General features: G+C 37.6%; 1 protein-coding gene across 1 annotated transcript in view; it reads left to right on the top strand.

Moving 5' to 3' along the window:
* The window catches only part of WWOX (WW domain containing oxidoreductase), a 473,213-nt gene that overhangs the window by 159,960 nt on the left and 298,802 nt on the right, over positions 1 to 14,451 (top strand). The gene's annotated exons all lie outside the window — the stretch shown is intronic.

Below are 14,451 nucleotides of genomic sequence, written 5' to 3'. Positions count from 1 at the left end.
AATTATTATTATTTTCAATTATTATTAATTGCTAATTAAATATTGATAACACCAAATAATGCAAAATATTGATTAAAACATACTTTTGAAAAATAGTTCTTTAACTGAATACTGCTTCTAGAACTAGCCATTTTTAAAAAAAATACTGTTTATTTCATAGTAGGGCACTGACTGGTTAAATCCTTATGAGTCCTGTCCTCCTCTGGTTTTGCCTGTTTACACCAGAGGCAGTTGATATGTTTATTTTGGAAATGTAGACTTGTTAATTGTCTTACTGCACTTTTCCATCAACCCAGCTGTTGATAGCATTTTATGACTGTATTTCTCAAAATTTAGGTGTAGAAGACACTTGTGTTTCAGTTCTAAATACAGCAGAGACTTCTCATATTACTAATACGAAACTAACTGGCATTCACTGTTTCCAAAGCAGTTTTACTGCTGTGACATTAATTTACAGTACTGAGCGCTGTGGAAACTTTCATCAAACCTAAGAAGTTAGTTTTGATTTGTTACAGCACACAGTGGGTGTTCATAGCATATGTTTTTATTTAATCCTTCAAAGGGTTTTCAGGAAATAGCAGCTAGCATGTGATGAAATAATATCAAGAGACATTACCAACATTTTAACATTATACGGATCATTATGCTCCGTACATTTCGGAATTATGCTCCATTATATTTGTGGTTTCACTTTGTTCTTCCAAGCCACATTCTGCTTGGTTTTATGAAACAACACATGGCTGGGATGAAGCACAGTGGAGCTAATAAGAGTCCTGTCTTAACTTGTAAATGATGAAGTAACTCCCTCACCAGATAGGCTGGGTTTAGAGCAAAGGCAGAGCCAGGAGAAGTTGGAAAGGACATGAAGGAAATGTCTCTCCTTTAGTCAGGAATGCATCAGCTCTGCCATGCACGTTCTGCCTTGTAGCAAAGAGCTGCACAGAGCTGCTCCTTGGTATTTTGTGGTTCCATTTGTGACTGCTCGTTGAAGTGTGATACACCTTGCTAATGTCTTGTTTGTAAAGGAAGGGAATTCAGCACCTAAGGAGTGGTAATTCCTAGTGTGGCAATTACATGGAATGTCTCTTCAGATTCTCTTGTAGGAGCATCAGCATTAGAATAAGGAAAAGGCTATGAGTGAACAGTAGAAATGTGATTTTTTTTCATGTATTCTACTGCAACACCCTTTGGTAGTGTCACCCCATGGCCCCTGATGTTCCCACTATGGCAACTGGGGTGATGACTAATTCCATCTATTTTTAGAAATTTAACTGAGGTGCCTTAAAGGCTTTATCTTCCTCTAGGGTTCTTTAATCTTCCAAAGACATTTCAGCACATCTAAGACTCACATGCCTTAGTTCAGTATGTGGAGCAAAGCAGGCTGAACATGGCCCAGTTCCTGGACTGTGCAGTACCAGAGCTTGCACTGGGGGATGTGATTTCTTGGCTCCTTTCCTGACCACTTGGCACTGCCTCATTTTCTTCATTGCTGGGGACAGCTGGTGACATTCTGGGTTTCAGTGGAAAAAAGAAAAGGCCATTACATACATGGAGGTCTTTCCTCCAAATCAAAAATCTAATGTGGCTTCTATGGTTTTGTGTTTTGTTTTTTGATCAAATATCTCATATGTTCCTGATATGACTTGGCTAAATGAGTAGGTCCATCTACAAATCCAGTAGAAATATTCACAGGCTTTATCAACAGCTCACTGAACGAAGAAACATTCCTTGGAGCAAGTATAGACAATTAGTAAGCCAGAAAATGCCCCTCTGGATCCCTGTACCAAGAGACTGAGTGTCTGTAGTTGTTACAGGTGGAGGAATTTCCTAGAGCTCAGGTGGCACTAGGCTGAAAATTACTTCAAGGTAATCTGTAAAATAAATTGTATTTTAGTGTTTAATACCTTACATACACTGAGATGCCTAAAGTGTGCTTTGGATCATATAATCTCTATTACTTTTACCCCGTGTGTGACATTGATTTGCTAACAAGATGGGCAACAGGGTAAAAATGTGGGCCACTTCCTTTCAAGATTTTATTTTGATTTTAAAAGAAAAGTGTTTTTTTTTTTTTAAATGGTGAACTGGCAGCTGGGGTATTTGAGGCTTCCTTGTACTTAAAAAACAAACAAATAAAACAGGAAAAAGAAGCTCAGATATAGAGAGGGGAAAAAGTGCAGTGAGGATAGGAGTAGCTGTCTGAAATTCTATGATCTGAGTTAAGCAGCAGGTCAGATTAGATGTTCACAATTAGCCTCTTTGGGCCTCAACAACTATAAATTTTTGAAGCACAGTGCAGGCTCCCCAGCACTGCAATTTTATTCTGACCTGAAGGGGTAAAAGGGAAAAGCCCCTGTGCCCCTTCCCTGCCTCCCCAACAGCCTGAGCCTGCCTGGTTTGGGGATGTGAAAAGCTGCCTGGTGGGGGCTGAGCTGACACCGTAACAAAATCCCAAATGCTGTGCACTCAGCTCTTGTGCTCAGTGGCCACTCACTGAATTCCAGCCAATATGAGGAGGGAAGGGCTCTGTCCCAGGCCTGGCTCCATGAGCTGTTTCCTTGATGATGGTGAATAGCATATTTAAGCAGACTTTCAGCATTTCCCTTCTTGCAGTAGTTCACAGTGTTTCCAGTTATTGTAAAGCTCCTACAGGAGAATTCTCACCTCTATAATTTCTTTGTTTTTCCTGGCCATGCCAAAAATCAGACATCAACTTAGTCCTGTGCCATTAGTCATTTCAAGAGAAAAATCCTCAGTTTCACCTGACTGGCATATCCTTCTGGTTGTTCAGTCACACCTTCTGGGTTGCTGATATTTAGCCTGTACTTAAACAGTTTGGGCAGCAGAAGGACTTTTTCAGAGGGAAGGGTTTTTGCTCTTTTAAGCATCTCAGTCCTGTATGTGAAATTGTATATAGCAGCAAGATCGTATCTTGACAGTCTAAAATATTAACTGGCTGGGAGCTGCAGGAATGATGTTTTTAATGCCATCCAGAAATGCTGCTCCAAGAGAGAAATCACTCACTCGAGTGGTAACAGTTTTGTGTCACTTCCTGACATAGAAGTTGGAAAAAATAAGCAGAGGTTGGGACTCAGGACCCCATTAACAGTTTCTGATGTGTTTAAGCAGAGCTGAGGCTGCTGTCTTGACCTTAGTTCTGAGAAGAGCAAATAAAAATAAAGATTAAAGACATTGTTCGGGAGAAAACAGGGCTTTGACAGATTGTTTCTAAGGCTGTAGTTCTTTCTCCAAGTTTAAAACAAAAGCTGTTTAGTTTGTCTTTCATGGGACAGGTGAGGTTAGGGTTTCTCTGATGATCTGGCAGCTTGGTCTATTACATATTTTTTTTTCAACCAAATTATTTTGTGTAATAACTATAATGTTAATGGAACTATATGTTATGGTTGAGTTAAGATTTGTCAGTTTGAAAATAAACGTCTTGGCTTCATTTCGACATTTGCCTCTCAGCATCAGTCCGTTAACCTGTCACACACTATAATTTCATTAAAACCATCATTTAATTGTAAGTTAATGTACAGCTATCTTTTATAGAAGGGCTTTACATACTGCCTGAATAATTTCAATACAAATTTTCAACTGATATGATTGAAATGATATGAAACACTAAATGCCCTCCAAACCCCTATTTATGAATTCAATACTGAGAAATAAGATGCAACAGCCACATTACTGTGCCACAAGGAGACACTTTTTCAAATTATAATAAAGGACAGAATAATGATTTAGGTGTCTATGTATATATCTTTGTCTGTGTCTTGTATACCTGCAGCATTGAGATGTGCTTTGGAGGAGTTTCCATTATTAAAAGAAGGACAATGCACGCAGTGTAAGCTCTCTATAACTGAAGAAAGAATTAAAATCTACATGCTAATAGCTTTAGTGCCAGTCACAAATAGACTTGTACTTCATGTATGAGATACATAAAGCTTATTTCAAAATAAATTTTGGATAACATTCAACCTGATTGAATCTTTGAAAGCTGTGTTAATGTATTTGTTCAACTGGCATTCAAAAGTTTTAAAACAGAATATGGCTTTTTTATATTATTCATGATAATGTAATTCCTGCCTTTAATCTCTTCAAGTTTCGTGTTAAGTCATGATATGCAGTTCAGGGGAATTTGGATCATCCATTAATCATAGTATCTGTACTTTTGTGTGCCTACTTTTGTCCAGCTCTTAAATCAGTCACTTGGCAGCAGCAGAGATCTGGGGATAGTCCAAGACGTTGGACTGAAGAGGCCTTATTATTAAACCTGTTTCTTGCTACAGAATGCATGGATTTGTGTAATGTGTGGCATGCAGAAAAGAAAGTGATAGAAATATTAGCATAATCATTAAATATGATCCTCTTAGTGTTTCCACTGGAATCACAGGCATGGATAGGGATATTAAATGATGGCATATGTTTAGTAGAATAATTAGCTAAAAACACCTGGGCTAATACAAAAAAAAACATGAGAAAAATTGATGTAGTCAAGTATTCCCTTGTAATTAAAAATTTTCTACTGATCTGCACACACCAAGGGACTGAACTAAGATTTCATAAACAATTTAAATCTGGTATTTTCTAAAATTTAAAGGCTTTGTTTTATTCTTTTATTATTTTAATATTCAGTGGACGCAGGAAGATGGAGGGAGGATTGAAAACCTTAGAGTTATTAGGTGTGGTTGGATTCTTTTCTATGAAGTACTGATACGGTCCTTTGACCTTATTAACTAATCAGTTCTAACTATACTAAGAAGTTGCTTTTTCTTTCTCAACAAGCCAAATGTTATTAGTGACATATTTAATTGATCTTTAAAATATTTGTGAAATATGTGGAAACTGAATTGTGTATTCTTTTCAGTTTTTTGAGTGCTGTTCCCTCTCCTGTTTCATTCCTTTTTCCCAAAAGGCTGATTTCTTTTTCCTAGACTCACTCTGTCCCTTTCTGCTTTTGTCCTGTATTCTCTCAGCTCCTTTCTGTCTTTCCTATCCTAAGTTTACCTTGTTCAATTTTCTACAGATTTTGTTTCACTCTTCTTTCCCATACAACTTTTTCTTCTGATTTTCTTTTACTCAACCATTTTTAAAACAAAAATTATTTATTTTTTTGGCTTGGCCTCAGCTCTAATTTCCTGAATTTAATATTAGAGTAGTGGGAATGAGCTCCTGCCTTTCCCACCCTGTCCATTCAGTCACTTCAGCAAACTGCATCTTGAAAGGAGCTACGTGGTCAGTGCCTGCAGTGCTGGGCTGGAATCGGTGACTTACGAGGTCCTTCTCTGCCTTAGGGATTTGGAGTTTTCCCAGAAAACACTTGAAAGAATTTTTTTGAAACTTCTGAATAGAATGTATTTTTCCCTCGTTGGTTTTTTGGAAATTAGGCAAGCACGTTTGCTGAACTTTCCCACGTAAGCTGTGCCCCACACGGACATCTGGAACAGGAAACCTCAGTGAGAACAATCAGAGCTTGCTGAAGTTCTGAGCAACTGTACTGTGGCCTTGAGAGGGAAGAGCCAGACACCCCGAGCTAGAGACCGTGTCACCATCATCGCCATAAGTAACAAATTTTAACTTATGAGACGGATAAAATTATCCTGTTGAGTCTTCAGCCCTGGAAATCCATTTATGACTGTTCTGGGTGACTGACTGTGAAAACACTTGTGTGTATGCCATGTTATTTTTCTGAGAGAATGGTTGGAGCTAAAAATATGTTTTTAAAGAAGAGGAATAATCAGTTTTCATTTCTGTGTTCGGGCTTGTAACTGAAACAATATGTGGAGTTTTAGCAGTCAGGTTTCTGAGCGAGTCAAGTGCCTAATGTTTGGGCTCAGTATGTGCTGTTGGGAACAAAAATTATTTGAAATATAAGCATCTGTTATAGTCATGATCTTTATGCACTGAAACAGACCTAATGGCTGAATTGCTGTGTGCTCTCTGATATAAAAAGAAAAATATGCTTTTAACCAGGGTTTTAGTGAAAGCAGATGAGACCATGGAGGCACAATGGGAATGATTATGAAAGACACAGAGACCCCTATTTATTGTGGTAACAAAGCTGTATGTAAATTTTGCTTTTCATTAAGGCAGAATTAGTTTCACCCCAGTTGTACAAAGGTTACTGTTTTCTACTATTTAGACAAACAACCTCCTACTGTAAATTGTGTTGTGATTTATATGAATTTACCCAGTCACAGAGGTTTCTGTGCAGCAAATACATCTTCCACTCAATCATAATGAGAACTTTAGAGTAGTTGTGAATGCATTTCTGTAATTATACTTAGATTTTGATGAAGTCTATTATTGCAGGAATTCACTTCAAATACTCAGTTATTCGAACAAGAAAAACAATTTCTCTTCTTGGATTTTAAACCTTTAATAGTAACCAAAAAAGCAGCTGGTAGGCCTTAAATTCCAGGCACATAGTGCAGACAGCACAGTTCACCTCTTGATATAAGTAATAAGTGCACTTTATAATGACTGCACATGAAATTTGAGCCCTTGTGCTTGTATTTACTGACTGAACACACTCAGTCCCATTCTCCTGTTTGCCCCAGCCCAGTAACAATGAGCACTGGGTAATTTGGAATGCAGGTTTCAGGGTCTGAAGCATGTTCATATCAAATATATATGGGAAGTTTAATTTTGAATTAGTGACTACTGATTGTAAATAAATTGGATAATTATGTGTGGATAAATTGCTTTTATTTAGATGTGAGGATCGATCTATCTATCTATCTGTCTTTGACTTGTGCTTAGGTTTCTTTTGGATGAATTTAAACTGTAAAATAGCCCATGGTGTTAGTAAAGAAGACAGAAGTGATCTCACTCCTGTCTAATGACAGGAAAGGAAGAAATGGATGAGGAAATGAAACTCAATTTAATTTCAACACTGAAACCAGCCTTTTATTTTGAGGGTGGTAAAACATTGGAACAGTTTGTCTGGGCAGGCTGTGGATTCTCTGTGCTTGGAGTTACTCAGAACCAAACTGGAGGTGGTCCTGAGCAACCTGCACTGGGGACTAAATGATCTCCAGAGGGGTCTTCCAACCTCAGCTGTCTGTGACACTGTGAAATTCAGAAAGCTGTCTATTTTTCTACCTAGATCACTGAAAAAGATGTAACATCCAGCATCATCTTGCTGCCTATTGTGACACCAATAACAGGTTCCCTTCTACTGCTTCTTTAGGTCATTCCCATAAGGATGCTGCACCTACACTAAATCAATGAACTTCAAGAATATTCTTCTCTCCCAGTTAGCCTCTCCCCATAGTATTACTTATTTGCAGGCAGTTTAATACAATCATCATCAAGCTTGTCCAAGCTATCCAGTCTTTCTAAAAGAATTCACATTTTTGTTGGGGGCAGCTGTCAGTGAATCAGCAGCGAGCCACATCTTCTGGAAGAGCAGGACAAATGCCTCTATGAAACTAAACTGCACTGAAGAGAAGGGCAGATTTCAGCAAGCAAAGATTTGTTTTCATGATTAAAGATGTATTGTGTTAATCTGAGCCTTAGAAAAAAACATTTCTCATGTTTCAATTTAGTCACAATGAATTGTGGTATCTGCTGTGAAAACTGTTGCTATTGGATTTAAAATACCTATCTATTTTAGATATCTGGGGTTAGCTCAAGGCCAGATTCACAGATATTCTCTGTGACCTTGGTCGAGTCAGTTTTCCCATGATAAAATTATGGTGGTATTTACTTAAGTTCTTTGAGTGTTGTTGAGAACAGTTCAAAGCTGTTTCATGAACCTCAGGTCCTACATTTATCTTCAGTGTTATAGAAGGTTCATAAATAAGTCTCTAAGCCAACAAGTCTCTGCCTGTTTACAAGAGAGCTTAGGATGTGGAAAATTAGATAATTGTGATCTGTTTCTTCGATGGGATGCTTCTTTTTATTTCAGATCTTGTGGAACTTTCTGAGTTGGTTGTTTTTGAAAGGTTGAACTTAAGCTATGTCAGGAGTGGCCATCTAACTAAACCTCCACACTCCATGCTTGTGCTTTTCACTTTTAAACAAGAGTGCTCCTCTCTGTTATGTTTCTTAAATCTGGAAAAGTGGGTTTGTTTGAGCTTCTTATTTCTTAGTTATGTATATTACAAGAACAGGTTGATTTGTCCTTTATTTTCCTGACAACTATGGGATGCTGAATTTTAGGAAGTGAATTTCGATGGCATCACCAAATGTTGTTGTGCTGCTGCATGTGATTTCTTGGCCTGGCATGGAGCCAGTTGTTTTGCTAAGTTGTAGATATTATTTTCAAAACAGCAAGATTTCTTTGTGGCATTTCAGAGTAATGGTGTAACTTAACACATTTGTGTTTATAATTTGACAAGCTTGGAAACATTAAACATTAGAGTTATTAAATAAGAGAGGAGACATTTGGAGATGTTTTCATAATCTTTTCTGACAGCATTATAATGAAGCCAAATTTAGAAGTATCTTAGTATCGTAGATTTTTATTGCAATGAAGAGTCAAGAGAAAGAAATATGACACTGTTATTATTGACTACAATGCATAATAAACAAATAAATTAAGCTGAATTTTTATGCCTTCTAAATCAAGCATATGTTATCATGACATGTTACTGAAACATGGAAAAAGGTGGTGATGGAAATAATGCCAATAATTCTATTTTTCATCCCATTATATGAGATAGGATTTAATTTTATTTAACTTTTCATGTTATTTACAGCAGGATATTTGTTACCTTGAGACATTTTTTTTTATAAAGTACAGAGAACTGTGATGGCAAGAAAAAACCCAAACAAAAAAATGTTCAGTAGCACAACTCCATGAGGCAGAGGTCCAGCCAAACCATGGCTATTAATCATCACCGTCCATTATTTACAGAGGATTCATTCATTGTTCCATAAAGGTATCTAGAGGGTCAATTAGAGACAACATACAGGATTTTTCAAAGACACAAGAGGGTCAATTAGGCCCTTCTTGTAATTTTCTGCTTTAACAGCAAATGCCAGCCTATCCTGCAACAGATACAGTGGAGGTTAGAATTAAATAGTGAGGATTTTTTTTTTTAAGCTGTTACTTTGCAGCTGGTTTGAATTGGAGTCTTGTCAGTCCTCGATCAAAACAAAAGGAAAAAAATTATCACTGGGTTGATGAGAAGCACAGATTTGGTTTTGAGTCAGAGTACTGGAAGTGCCCAGGAAATATCTGAGATAAAACAGTCTTTACTTATCACAGAAGTGAATAATTTCTCTGAAAGTACAGCCAGATACAAATAATATTGCTAAATACTCCTGTTTAAAATTTAAAAGCCATTTGAGGCAGAATACTGTTTGTAATCATTTTGGTGTCAACTGCTCACTTAAAGTTCCAAATCAATAATAGATATGAGATCTTAATATAAACAACTGCAGTGGCATTCAGTCAGACATAGGAAGTTCTTTTAGAATAGAGATGAATTAAAACAAATATGTATATTTATGTATATATACACTTAAGTTTAAATTCACAGACATATATATGTATATACACACCCCAAAATTCTTCCAAACTAGCAAGAAATTTTGATGAAATCTCCTCCCTTAGCTGAGGACAGAACTGAGGTCTTCAGCAGATTTAAGGCTCCTATGAAGAGGTGTACCATATGTACAGTAGCTGTATTAAAGTTATTTTCCTTTGAATTTCTCTTTCCATGAGAAATCATTGTTAGTTGGCATTCTCTTCTATAGAGGTCTGAAAGTCTTGGGCTATTTTCTTCCTCTAAACTTTCATTTAATTACATTGCCACTGTTTTAAATGCTGCTTAAGTCTGTTTTAACAGAAAGTGGCCCCCATGACTGCGGTGTGTTAGTCTTGTAAAGATTTTTATCTTTACAAATGGGGTTTTTGGAATGCTTGAGTATTTGATGGGCTCCTGTGAGAGTAAATCTCTGAGTGTGCTGCATCAGTTTGATCCTCATCGTCCTCTGAAGCCCCCTATTCTCTGTAGGGTTTCAGCAGAGAGCTCTAACTAATGACTCAGGGCCAAATTCTGCCCTTCCATGCAGGCGTGTAATTCTCACTGACTCCAGAGGGACTTGTGTGAGCATATCAGAGAGCACAATTCCGTTCCTAGTGTGTGAAATTATAGCACAAACGGACAAAAGAATCTCAGGCACATTCATCTTAGTGACCCCAAGCATGCAGGAACGTGATACCAATCCACCTGCTTTTCTCTTTGTTGAGTTTGTGCTGGTTCCTGTAGATCCCCCTAATTCTTCAGCTGTCACTTGGGTCTACATTTTTTATATTCTTCTGTCTTCAGAAGTTTGCTATTATGGTGCTTCAGTGAAATTAGTGACATTGAAATGAATGTTTCTTTAAGTAGCATTAGTAACAGACACTTGTAAAAGCTGTTTTTTTCTTTCCCTGGGAAATGATGGTACACCAGCAGTCTTGTTCATATTCCATAGGGAATTAGTTTGCAAAGAGAGAAGACAAAGATAGATGTGTGAGTGCATATCTGGGAAGTGGTTTAATACATACAGATACACAGAGAGAGGCGAGGTGGGCTTGCATCACACTTTTGCTCTGTGACAATATGATGGGAGGAGGCATTTGTCCACGTGTGAACAAAACAAGTCTCCTCTTTCCATCAGTCTCATTCTGCTCTCAGATTTTACTTTCAGCATTGTCCCTTTCAGATTCTTTATGCAAGAAATAATTTTTAAACTTTTTTTTCCCCCCTGCTTTTAAAGTTTTAAAACCTTTTCTAGTTTTTATACAGTGTCCTTCCACATTGAAGGTTGTGATTATTTTATTCTGTTTTCAGGAGCAGGACTAGTCTTGTTCTGTGGATATAAAAAGATGGGAGCTTTGATGGGGTTTTACACACATTGATTACTGAAATACAGTTTCAGATCTTAGATGGGCAACAAATTTGCTTGTTATCCACTCAGGACCTGCATGTAAGAAAAATCTTCCACTTTTTACATTTTTGTTGTGGGAATTTGCGTCATGTCTGAAAACTCTGGACTGGAGATAGTGTGTTTCTTGAACTGACTGCTTATTAGGCCTTTGCATATTTGATTTTGATTTGGGATGTATCTGGCTGCTTCCCTTTCTGTCTCAGTCCTTGGCAGATAGATTTATCTTCTAGAGCAGTGTTATAGAAGAGTTAACATTCCCAAAACATGAATTTAGGGACTTTGCTTCCTGACAACTCTATCCAATGGACATTAGTGGTTTTTTGTGCTTTGATTAATACTGTTTTTCACCAAAATCAAGCTGGTTTAGATGTATCTGAGGAATCTTAGATATCTCCAGTGTTACACAGAATTGACTGGCATTAGTGTATGCCCTATTTTTAATTTAGTAGCTTTAATTTCCTGGTACGCTGCCATTCATGTTTGAGGTTTCCAGCATCTGACTTAGTCAAGCCCTTGAATCTCTGCTTCCATCTCAGATTTTAAAAGACATCTTGGTGCTGTAGCACAAAGCCTGTCATTTATATCTTCCACCATGGTTTTAGTATCCACTTTAGTTTTGGATTCTGCTCAAGACAGAGCAGAATTTATATTGCAGCTCATGCAAGAGTCCTCATATAATGAATTGCGTAGTTTATAAAAATTCCTGTTTTCAAATTGTCTGTCTTCAGAAAAGCTCATCACTTACCCAGAGTTATTTCTGAAGCTATTTGTGGAATCACTGTGATTGTCTGGGGAAATCTAATTTATAATTTTGAACATATAATTTATACATCACTCTGCCAAAGCTTTCGTTAAAATCTGTTTTCAGATATGAATTGGAATTATTGGTGATATTAATTTTGCTTTTTCAACCTGAAACTGTAGTTGAACACATAATCCACAGTGATTTATTTTTACATAATATTCCATTTTCCTATTTGTGTAATATCTACAGGCAGATAGTAATTTTCTCAAGCTGCTTCATTAATTAGATTTATTGGATGGATGTCCTTTGTTACTGTTTTGTAACTTATGTATTGATCTCTATTATATGAAATTCTCAGTCTTTGCTGTTCACTTAGAGTTGGATAGAATACTCCCATGAATGTCTGAATTCAAACATGAGGGTTTGCACATGCAAACTGTCCTCAAGGAGCATTTGGACATCTCTACTCACTTGCACAGTTATGAAGTGTTATAACTTCTGTATGACTGCAACATCCCCATCCCCAGTGTGTTGGTTTTAAGGACACATTGGTACTTTTCTTTATTAGCTGACAAATTAAAATAAAAACTTCAACCCAAAAGATTAGTGTGTAGTGATCCTAGAAGTAGGTGAATTGGTGCAGGGAGATGACTAACAGCTCCTCAGAGTCTCTATAAACTTCAGGAGAGCTGGAAATAGAAACCACGTCATATTTTGTGCCTATTTGGACTATTTGTAAAACAAGGATCATAATATTGACTCAGATGTCATTCACAAAGGAGAGCCCTTTGATTAAAGGAAAAGAATTGTCATTCATTAGAGTAATTTCCAATGAACATAGGGAAGGTGCCCAGAAATGGCTCATTCCTGGTTCCCTGCTGTGACATCCACAGTTGTGTTCAGTGCTGATGTTTATTTTCCATTTCAATATGACATAACTCAGTTCTAAAAGAAAGGGAATGCAAAGTATGATTGTGTTCTATAACCACACTGCAGCAAGCAAAACTCTCAATAGATAATTAATAAAAAAGAATAAATATTTTTGTGTTGAATTGATTTAGTCTCTCCTAGGGCTTTTTGTGTTCCATGTTTTATCCACAGGGAGGTGTTGGGTCTCGGTGCAGGCACATTTTGGCTGCCCATTTTGTGTTCCTGTTTCCCACAGTCTGTCCCTCTTCAAGGAAATTTATTTGCTGGCTTTGAAAAAGTAACATTGAAAAACTGTTCCTTCAGAGCTAGGAATATGCAGATAAAAATAAAGAGGATGAAGAGGTATCACTCAACTATTGAGCCTGCTGGAAAACCGAGTTTTCAGCACTGCATTAAGCCTTTGTATCCACTCTGATGCCCTTCACCAACTATCTGCACTTTGCTAAAATCCTTCACAAACACTTTTTCATGGTCAGATTCAGCCACTGACGTGAGCTGAGAGGCACCATATGCTTCAGGTAACCTCTCTAAAGCAGTTGCCAGTGGGACCACTTTTGTAACTGCTCACCAATGTGAGCAGAGGTTACACAATCTCACCCATGGTGAATAATAATGTCAAAGAGCCATTAGCAGTGCGGAGTGACAAAGTGTGGAGAGATCCATCAGCTCATCCCGTGTTTAATGAAACAGAAATGAACATCGTATTGCCCTTGTTTTCTGTCAGATTTTCCAGGTCTCCATGAGGCTTATTAATCTTAGGGTGTAATGGAAAATGTGTTGCTATGTTACATAGGACAGCAGCCTTTGTGCTGGAGGATTGAAGGCGTTATTAGTCTTTGTCTTATTTACATGCTGTACTGGGGTGCGTGCTGCCCGAGCACGGTGCAGAGAGGAGTCCTGAAATGTTTGTGGCTTTCTGAAGTGTGCTCTAATGCATGCAGCCAGATGGCTCCATGGGAAGTCATTTTAACCTGAAGTAATGATCAGAAACCCCCTTTTGAGAAACACTGTCAACACACGCTACAGACCTTGGAAATTTGCTGCTACAAAAGTTACCAAATAGACTGCATTTTTGTGCACCCCTAAATCAATGTTTCCACGTTTCTGAAGGTGAGCTTTCAGGCTCACAGAAGTAAAAAAGGAATAGGTAGATGGTATTATTGTAAAATACCAATTTCACTAAATATATAATAAACTTTCACTATTGCTTTTATTGTTTAAATAGAGGGCCAATTTCAAATAAGCTCTGACAAAACCAATCTTGTGTTTACGCTTGAGATCTAGTTGCTGTCGTTCTTTATTAGCTAGGAAAAAAACCCAAAAGCTGTTACTCCTGTTAGGAAAAATCCTAGCTTCCAGGGACAGAAAAATAACCCAAGTTCATGGAATCACAGATACAGAATCCCCTGAGCTGGGAGGAGCCCACAGGGACTATTGAGTGCAGCTCCTGGCCCTGGAGAGGACAGCCCAACAATCCCACCCCACGTGCCTGAGAGCGTTTTCCAAATGCTTCCTGAACTTTGTCACACCTGGGGCTGTGATTCCTTCCCAGGGGAATCTGTTCTAGTGCTCAGCCACTCTGTGGGGGAAGAACCTTTTCCTGATGTCCAACCAAGCTTTACCACATGGTGACACTTCACCTAGAATGTGCCACTAAAATGACATCCTTTATTTTCTGCATGTGTCACTTACCTGGATCTTTCTAGTGGGATCACTAGGGATGAAAAAACATTACAAGATGGTTCTGAGACTTAGAAGGTGTCATATTTCTGAATAATATTTTATATTTTAACAATAATTATAAGGATATTTTAATTTTGCTTAAAGAATTAATAGCACAGTGACATTGCAGCTTTTTTGACTTGCACAGCTTTGGAAATTTGTAA

This window comes from Parus major, chromosome 11, assembly GCF_001522545.3.
Source record: "Parus major isolate Abel chromosome 11, Parus_major1.1, whole genome shotgun sequence".
Taxonomy (NCBI): domain Eukaryota; kingdom Metazoa; phylum Chordata; class Aves; order Passeriformes; family Paridae; genus Parus; species Parus major.
This window is presented reverse-complemented; position numbering and strand designations above follow the sequence as displayed.